This window comes from Spinacia oleracea, chromosome 5, assembly GCF_020520425.1.
Source record: "Spinacia oleracea cultivar Varoflay chromosome 5, BTI_SOV_V1, whole genome shotgun sequence".
NCBI lineage: Eukaryota > Viridiplantae > Streptophyta > Magnoliopsida > Caryophyllales > Amaranthaceae > Spinacia > Spinacia oleracea.
In genome coordinates, this window is record NC_079491.1 from 88,843,476 (window position 1) to 88,854,008 (window position 10,533).

At 36.4% G+C, this 10,533-nt stretch overlaps 1 pseudogene; it reads left to right on the top strand.

The window, feature by feature from the left end:
* Window positions 1-9,113: 9,113 nt before the first annotated feature.
* LOC110790845 (chalcone synthase-like) lies at window positions 9,114-10,050 on the top strand (annotated as a pseudogene).
* Window positions 10,051-10,533: the final 483 nt, after the last annotated feature.

Sequence of the window (10,533 nt, forward strand, 5' to 3'; positions counted from 1 at the left end):
GAGCCTCTTATTATTTTCATAATCTATATTGCATGAACATGGTTAAATATTACAAATTTGCAAGAATTAAAAGGGGTGATTAATTTTCGTAATTGTTAATTAATTGCAAATTGCGTTTATTTAATTATACGTACGCAGTTTTTCGGCAGTTTCTTCGTTACTCATCCAAATCGAGTGATTTTTGTGTCAATTCCGCATGTAAAAGGCATTCTAAAATTTTGACAAAACTAATATGTTTTGGCCGAACCCAGAATTCTCAAATTCGAAGCATAACTATGATTTTCGGAGGTTTTAGTTTTTAGAATGCAATATTTCGTAAATTTAAGATGTTAAATTAAATATTTGCGATTCTTGTTGATAAATCTTGAATTTTTGATTGACCTACTGTATATATTTAACAAGTTTGAATGCCTAGCCTTGTTAATTATGCAATCTAATTTGTAATTTGTTGAAAATTGGAATAATTTAGAATTAATTCGATTTTCATAATTAGTTATAATTTAATTAGATACCTATGATTAAAAACCACCATAAAAATTGTAAATTTATGTTAAATTATAAATTTTTATGACCTAGACTTGAACCCATGTTAATCGGAAATCAATAAATTAATAAATTTTCGATTTTTCGCCCTAAAATTATGAAATTAATATGATTTATTAATTTGTCATTAATTTAGAAAATAAGTTTTTATTTTTTATGCGATTCGCTCATATAACTTGCACGCACAAAACAATGGACGCTACGTGTTACCCTTAAGGGATGTTGTATAGTGCGGGCATGCGACGACGAGCAAGGGAGCTCGTCGCCCATGCGGTACGAATGCAGCGAGCAAGGGCATGGTGCACGAGCACAAGGCAGCAGCCCTGCCTTGTGTCGTGGGCTGTGTGCAATGGGTGCATGGGCAAGGGCGAAAGCAAGGCACGAGCAGTCGCGTGTGGGCAGCAAGCGAGCTGCGCCACAGCGCGCACTGCCTCGCGCAAGCGTGCGGAGCCTCGCTCGCAGCGAGCGCAAGCTCGCGTGCCACGAGCGCTACGCCCAGCATCGATCGCTCGCGTGCAGCGAGCGCCAGCTCGCATGCCACTGCCTCGTGCGATGAGCGCAAGCTCGCGTGCGAGAAAGGCAAGCGCACAGCGAGCGATGGCTCGCATGGATCGAGCGCTGGCAAGCGAGCGCAGCAAGCAATGGCTCGCATGAATCGAGCGCTGGGGCGCGCAGCGAGCGATGGCTCGCGTGCATCGAGTGCTGGCGCGCGCAGCGAGCACCAGCTCGCGTGTTCGATTGATGCCTTGCGATGTTGAGAAGCAGCGATGCGACGCAGCGCATGGGCTGCGCGCACATGGCCAGCGATGGCTATGTGCGTGTGGCCCATGGCTATGCGTTGCGTGGGGTTGTTGCGTTACGATTAGATCGTTTTAAAATTTTAATTTGAAATTTTCAGTTTTCGTAATTTTAATTAATTTTAAAATTAATAATTTAAATTATTTCTTGGATTTTAATTTTGAATATTGTAATTATAATAAATTTTATTTATTCTAATTATTTTACTAAAATTAAAATCATGAATTAATTTAAATACGACTGAAAATAAATTAAATATGTGGATTCAATTATAAATTTATATGAGCTTTAAATTTTAATTAAATTTTTATGTTTCCGGTTAGACTAGAAATACATTTTTATGTTTAAAATTAGAAAAGCATATGAATTTATTGGTTTAAGTGGGAGCCCTTTTAGTCATAAACTCTTGATTAGGTCTACAAATCCTTAAGGTTAAAACAACTTGATTAGAATTAATAAGGACTGAATAATTGGTAGATTATTGGTGCCCTTGATTAATTGCTGCAAATATTTATGTGATGCATAACGTGTTTTACTAACCAGCTATGTGGGCCATTCATGATAATGAATGGGTGAATGGCATATATATTGTATATGTACTGTTTTGCAGGTTATGAAGTGACTAGTATGACCCAAATAGGATAGAAAATATGGTCTCCGCACCATTAATTTGAATGTAATTGGTCAAATGCACCAAAATTGTTTTTCAAATCAAATATGGTCTGCGTACCATCAAATAGTTGTAATTAGTTTAATTATAGCTTATCCTATTTAAAAAAAATGGTGCCTCCCACGGAGATTTTCAAGACGGACTTTGAAGTTGAAGCTTCAAGATGAAGTCGGGCCATACTAGATCACATTTATCTTATGCATGTTTTAAGTTATTTATTGCTTTTAAATATGTCTTAAATATGCATGAGATCAAAGCTTGATTATGTTGCATGATTAAGGATTTTAGTTCACTTAAAATCTAACCAACATAGTAAGAGCCTTAAGTTCCAAACTTAAAAATTGAGTTAAAAGGTGCCATGCCAAAATATACACTTGGTTGGATATCCTTTACATCAATCTAGTAATAGTTTTTGCTCAGCGAGGTGTTACTTATTGGTCCTAAAGGGGCAAGGTACACAAATAATTGTGAGTACATGTTAGTTTTGGTGAAACTCAACGATATAAGTAAGGAGTCCTTTTATGTCGTGGCAAAAACGATAGGTTTACCTAATAAGTTCTTAGACGTACCTATGAACCAAGAATAGTTTTTAGACTATTAGCAAAAGGTTTTTGCTTACGTAAGATGTTTTAGGATTAAGTCGACAAACTGTGCTTAATTCTTCAATGATTTTAGGATCTTGGAATCATTTTATTCACACCTGCCGGAAAAATAAATTCGAATAAAATGCTAATAACTTGTTTGAATTGCATGATTGCTTTAATTTTCAAGTTATTATTCATGATAAATGTTTAGACTTTGCATGCTTCAATGAATGTTTTAATTATTGTTTATAATTAAATATCTTGCACTGCAGTAAATCCTTTTAGAAAGGTAACAGTAAATTTCCTCGATTGGTAGTGAATCCAAGAACGATTCACGGAAATGAGAGAAAATGAGCAATTTAAAATGTACGTTTCTTATAGCGACTTTTATGGTTGTTTTCGAATATCAAAGTCGAATGGCAAATCGATTGGTGCTTGTGAATTCAAAATACAATGTAGTTTTGAGATCATAAAGCATTGAGTTTAAACGCTCAGCTTTACCAATGGTTAACAACCTAAAATCCTTTTTCCATTTAATTATCGAATGAGTCTAGTTCCTAGACATTCGAATAGATAGATGCTTAGAGAACTTTAGAAGATTCTGGTAAGATCATCCAGTTGAAATAAAATGTTCAACATAAATTAAAATGGTAAGAACTTTGTTGTAGTGACATTGGACATGTCTAAACAAAGTATAAAAGTCAACACTAAAGAATTCAATTCTTAAGGCTATAAGAAAGGGTACAAGAAATAGGAAAACAAGGAACAAATGAAAGGAATTTACGATTCCGTTTCTACCTATAAGTTTATGTTTAAAGAGAAGTGACCTAGCAATCAAACTTCCTTGGTATCATATACCGCTTGAGCTTCTTACTTCGATAAATAACTCAAACAATGGAAGCTAGGCTACACTAATGGCCTACAAGTGGGAAATGAAGCATGGCAATGCTACATTAGTTGTAGGGTCATCTAGTTTGTTTTTAGTCCTTTCAAAGGCTGGAACTTAATGGCTATTTTGTTCCACAATCAGCATACCTAAATTTCTGTTTTCAAACACAGAAAGACTCACATTCAGAAGAACAAAAACAATGTCTGTTTGTTTATTTGAATGAAATGGTCATTTACGGGTTGAGTCAATATGCTTGATTAAAACAAACAGCTCTTCAAATCAACCCCTTGATTTGAGTTCCACTAATCTTTGGCATTGTTGCTTAGACCATATCAACAAGTTAACATTCATAAGCTCCATTTTGATGGACTTTTGAAAGTTGATTGATTTCTAGATCATTCAAGACAAGCTAGTCTTACTTGTTGAAAGTAACAAAAGATATGAACTATTGTTAGAGCGCCTAGACAATAGAGTTCAAAGCTAGAGAAATATTTTATGACTTTATTATATCACCTGGATTTGAGTGAATATAGGTTTATTTACTCAATATGATATAAGTTTGAATCTGTTTGGCTAGTTCAAAGATTCAGAAGTATAAAATCCACTTGGCAAGAAATCATAAAGATCTAGGATAGATCATGTTGATGATTACTTGAGACCAAAAATGATCATCAATGATTATGTGTTGTAATTTCACGATCTAGCTCCATAAGATATGGCATATATACGTTGGAATGATTGAAGTCAATTAGTACTTGATTCAATCAATAATGAATCATAAAGACTTTTCCTATAATTTCTAAACAAAATGCTCAACTACCACCAAACTAAACCAAATTCGTCAAAGCTATTGAAAAGTAATTTCAGGATATCTTTTCAATTATATATATATATATCTAGAGAGTTGCTAAACTCAGTGGGAGCTTAGTGTTTGTCATTCCGACAAACTAAGGCCCAAGTATAGATATATGTTTCATTGTGATTTATTCAAATGAGACACAAGGGTATTGTTTCTACCACGAATTTTTGAGAACATAATGTTTGTTTGTTCGAAATAATGTCCTTTTGGAGATTCGTTTCCAAAATGACAAGTGGGAGAAAATAGACCTCGAAAGTCTTCGAGGCGAACAACAAACATAAACGGACATTCCGAAGGCTTTTCGAAGTGCTTCAGAAAATCTGAACTTATTCTTTAAGGACTTTAGAAGTGGCTTTAAAGAATAGACATCTCTTAGAAGACTTTACAAGTGCTTCAAGGAGAACAGAATATTCAAAGGACTTTCAAGTTTCTGTTGATATTCTATTGTTTGATGTTCTATACCCAAGTAGGAATGGAGTTCAAGTCACTGAAACTATGAGATTCTTCTATTAGATAGTGAAGAAACATAGAGTTCAGGTCAATGAAACTATGAAATTATTCTATTAGATAGTGAAGAAACCTACAACTTGCAGTCAAACTATTGTCATTAATGAGTTTGTGACTTGCAAAAAAGCCATGACGAAATATAGATTCCCTAAAATGTAGAGGCAATATATAGACTCAAATGTTTTAAATGGTTAGAGGCCATAAAACATACTCAATGTTTTGATGACAAAATTGAAATTTTGTTGATTTGCAAGAATAGTTTCACACCTATTGGTTGCAAGTTTGTTTTAAGGATAAAAACCATCAAACATGGAATTGTGTTCACACACAAAGATATATCAGTTGCTAAAGGTTACAAGCAAATTCATGGCATGGATTGTGTTGAAACCTCATGCATAATCGTAATGCTCAAGTCTATAATTCAAGCAATGATTGCATATTGGTAAATATGGCAATTGGATGACAAAGCGTATTCCTCAATCAAATGTTGGAGTAAACTATGTACATAACATGTCATAGGATTTGTGGATCCAAGTAATGCTTAAAAGGAAAGCTAGCTTATGAAATCTAAGTACAGATTTAAGCAAGCAATTGGGAATTAGAAATGTATTTTAGTGAAGCTAATAAGTATTTTAGTTCCATAAAATGTACATGATTCTTATAGATATATAAGAAGTTTAGTGGGAGTACGTAAAACTTAATTGGTCCTATGTGTATCACACACATATCTCTCTATTATGAAATAACATTCAAATGCTAATGACTTAGATTTGAAATCATTCATCAATGATGGACCAAGGCGAAACTTAGTACATACTGGGTTTTAAGATCTATTTACAAAGATCTTATAATATTGTTTTGGATTAAGTAATGGCATTTACTAAATCAAGCACGAAAGACTCCATTGGAGATATTCGACCCATATGAATAAATCTAAGTAATGAATGTTTGAACTATGTATAAGCAGTTACTAAGTTAAACATCAAAGGATCTAAATGAGATTCCTAACCTATATTATACATAAAAGAATTTAGCTGGATTCAGTATCTACTGAAATTAAATGAGCTAAAGTTACATGAATAGAATTCAATTGGGAATTATTCTGCAAAAGAATTTATCATGTATGATATAATATGAGGATCGCCAAAAACGTATCGTGTGACTTTAGGCATGACGAACATACACCAATCTCTATTGATCTAAGTAAAGATCAACTAGATTGAGATCAAGAAAAACTTATGGTACTTGAAAAGGTACATAAGATTAGTTCTTGACTCAAGGAAATAAAGATATGCTAAACTTTGATGCTACACGCATAAACACTGGCAAAGGATCAAGCAAGATCCCTTTGGAGTTAACCATTGACAAGGACGAGCTATAGAGCATCGTGTTTTGAAATGGCAACATGGATTGGAGACCATGAGTTGTTGCGTGGGAAATTAAATATTAATTTCTATGTTCTAAGATACAACTGGAAAGTCTTCCACATATCTGTGAACTGCTTGGATAAGTAAATCCAAACAAAGCATCACTAGCAACCTAAACAGTTGAAGTAAAAGTACTTATTGCCTAAGAAGCAATAAAACAGGGTTGTTTGTTTATGTTAAAGAGTTCTTCACTGAACTTGGGTAGATCATATTTCTTCTGACTTGATGGTTCTTCATTGCAAGATACGTAGAACTACTCTTGTAGCTAGAAGGAATAGATCACAAAATAAACACACTCAAAAGATCTTATCATCATATCTCGAAGAACATTCGATGAAAAGATATTAAGATTGGCAAAGCATGATAACTAAACCTATGCAACAAGTGAGAAACAACACTCACATTGTGGCACTGGAAATCAAGCATAGCTTTGAATTCCATGAACTGTTTTAAGGATGGGTTCGAGGCCCATGGCGGTAAAACATTAGGGTTGAACATTTATCATTTATGAAATGTATTTTCATATTCCATTTAATCTTGGTTTAGTATTAAATGATGAGTCTCTTCAAATTTGACGATATATATTCAAGATATACTGTCAGGACCAGTCCTGTGACTAAGAAATGTCTATCAAGTGAACTTGAATGTCAAAGGTTGAAAATGGTCCCTAGTCGGAGTTTTCTATAAAATTGGACGCATAGAAAACGTTAGACGACTAGAATGCAAGATGACTAGTAGTTCTGTTTCTTGAACTATGTGGACATGGCAATGTCATAATCATTTGCATAGATACTTACTTTGGGAAGACTAGTATCAGACAGACCTATGAAACTTTACTGTAAGAGATGAAAATCTGTCATAAGTAAATTTCATTAAAATTATTAGACACTAAATCCTCAATACCTGAGTGATTTGAGATTACTTGTTTGAGAACTGGTTGCTTTGACGTTGACTAACCGTCGCACCGTAAAAGGAGGCTATAAAGGCAACGCTCAGGTAATCACCTATCAAACGAAGTCTAATCTCAAGATCGCAAGATTGGGATTGTCCTCCCATAAATCGGGATGAGATGCTTAAAAGTTGTACAAGGCCACTCGGAGAGCTAGAAACTGTGAAATTCATGGCCGTGCTCGGATGAATCATAGGCTATGATTATCTGTTTATTTGATCAGTTGAACTCTGAAACCGAGAAACACCTCTGGACATAATAAGGATGACAACTCTTACCTTATGTTCAAGAGCAAGCATCGAGTGACAAAGGAATTAGGAAATGCACACTTGTCCCTAAGGACAAGTGGGAGACTGAAGGAAATAATGCCCTTGGTCCAAGTATGCATTCTATGTTAAGTCTAATAAATGCGGTTCAGTATTAATTAACAAGTTAATAATTCAGTGAGATCAAGTGAGCTGAATGCCTAGCTAGAGGCCGCTTCAGTTCAAGTGGAATTAATGATATTAATCCACAACTTACTCTTGACTGAACCCGTAGGGTCACACAAATAGTACGTAAACGGATCAAGTATTTAATGGCATTAAATACTCTATCTATGGATATTCGAAATAGACGGATTTTGGTTTCGGTGGGAGCTGAGATCGTCACAAGCAAGAAATGAATACTCCGGAAACGATGATATTGCCGGAAACGGAAATATGGAGCGTATCGGAAATATAAATATTATCCAAGTCGTAGATGTTGCCGGAAACGGAAACATGGTACGTATCGGAAAATATTATCGGAAATGGAAATATTGCCGGAATCGGAAATATTGCCGGAAACGGAAATATTGTCTGAATCGGAAATATTATCGGAATCGGAAAATAATTTCGGAAACGGAAATATTAAATATTTGTTCGAAAAGGAAATTAATTCCGGAATCGGAAATATTAAATATTGTTCGTATCGGAAATGAATTCCGGAATCGGAAATTTAATCGGAAGCGTATCGTACGAATTAGCATCGGACGAGGCCCTCTAGACGAAGGCCCAGCACGAAGCCAGGCCATCGCCCAGCGAGCCGCACGCAGCAACGCACGCCTCGACCAGGCCCAGCGCAAGGCCAGGCCCAGCCAAGGGCGCGCGCGCGCGCAGCACTACACATGGGTTGTGCGCCTGTCGTGGGCCGCAAGGCCTGCGCGGGTGCACGGCTTGTACGATGCGTGTGCGGGAAATCCTAATCCTATTAGGATTCGTGCAAATATTAAAATCCTAATCCTATTAGAATTGCTTTGTTATTTAGAGTCCTAATAAAGTTCTAATTAACAAATCCGCATCCTAGTAGGATTACAATTCCTTTTCCATACTCCTATAAATAAGTGCCTAGGGTCACAATTTATGGACACGATTGAAGTATTCAAAGGGTAAGTTTTTGAAATATAAATCAACCATACATTTGCAATAAGAGCTGAAAATCCTAAGTACCTTAAGGGCGATTCTAGTTGGTCTAACTTGAGGCGGATCCGGACGTACTGTGGACTATCTACGGAGGGACGACATTTGGAGTCCTAAAGACTTGTTCTTGTTCGGTTCGGGCGCAGCTAGGGAAGGCACGCTACAACATGTATGCATCTATTCTATGCTAAATGATTATGTGTAAATAATATGCTTTCCTGGCTTTATGGTTTTTCCGCATGATTTATGAATTGTCATATGTATCATAACCTAACACGCCGGTGCTCGTCCAGGGCTAGGAACCTTCTCTCTTTGCCTAGTGCAAAGCCTGCCACATGAGGGCATGTGGCTGCGAAGAGGGGTGGTATGTTACGATCCATTGTAAGGTTATGGGACTTAAGTCCCACATCGGTCATATGGGTGGCTGATGTGGGGTTTATATAGGATCATGGGCTCTCCTCCCCTTGAGCTAGCTTTTGGGATGGTTCTCCTGTTGTCCTGTATCAGCGAAAGATCAAAGATCAAGACCCGTTACATGCACATAAGTGAAGAGTTGTTAAACGAAAACCCAAATATGTGTGATTATGATGCCTCTTCTTTGGATACTCGGCAAATTATACTGGCTACAGAGGTTCCCAAATTAGGGAAAGAGGCAGCTGTGAAGGCCATACAAGATTGCGGTCAACCCATGTTATCTTTTGCACCAACTCTGGTGTCGATATACCCGGGGCTGATTACGAACTTGTTAAGCTTCTCGACCTTCATCTGTCGATGAAACGCTTCATTTTGTGCCAAGAGGGTTGCCACTCGGGTGTTATGGTCCTTCGAATTGCTAAGGACATGGCTGAGAACAATAGAGGATCCCGTGTGTTGGTTGTCTGCTCTGAGAACACCGTAATATGTTTCCGCGGGCCTACGGAAACCATCATTGACTCCATGGTCACACAAGCCCTTTTTGGGGATGGGGCTGGTGCGCTACGATTGTCGGGTCTGATCCGGATGAGTCAAACGAACGACCAATATTTCAATATTTCAAAGCTTTGGTTGAAGCCTTCGCTCCTATTCGAATCGAAGACTGGAACTCTCTTTTTTGGATTGCTCATCCTGGTGGACCTGGGATTCTGGATCAGGTCGAAGCGAAACTCGGTCTCCAAGAAAGCAAACTTAGAGTTACTCGCCATGTCTTAAGTGAGTTTAGAAATATGTGGAGTGCTTGCATGATCTTTATATTGGATGAAATGAGGAAGAGGTCGTCCCAGGAGTGCAAAACTACTACAGGGGATGGATTTGATTGGGGTGCCTTCGTAGGTTTTGTTCCTGGCATTACTACTGAGACCATTGTTCTTCACAGTGTGCCACTAATGAGGGAGACAACGAAAGTATAATTGGTAATACCATTGGAAACACGAGATAATATATATATATATAACATATATATACATATATATATATATATATATATAATTTATAAAATAAGCAAAGCTGCATCTACAATCACCTACTTTATGTAATAAATTAAATAATATGGTTTGTGTGTATAATATTTTGTTTGTTATATATAATATTTATCTCTTAAGTAAACTCTATGTATCTCTGAAGGTAGTCAATGTATCTTTACTTTTTGTGAGTATATTATGGAGGAAAGAAAAAGAAATAACTAATTAACAACAATGGAAGATCATACCTTAACTAAAACTTTATGTCTAAATTTATAATGGTAAGAAACTGATGTACTACAATATTACTTGCTGCTACCCAGCTTCATCATCTTCGTTTGGATTTGTTTTCTTTGCGATTTTCTGCGCCATTATGTGCTCCACATTGCCACTATAGCATCAGCAAGAACAACAAGTACACAAGGAAGATGA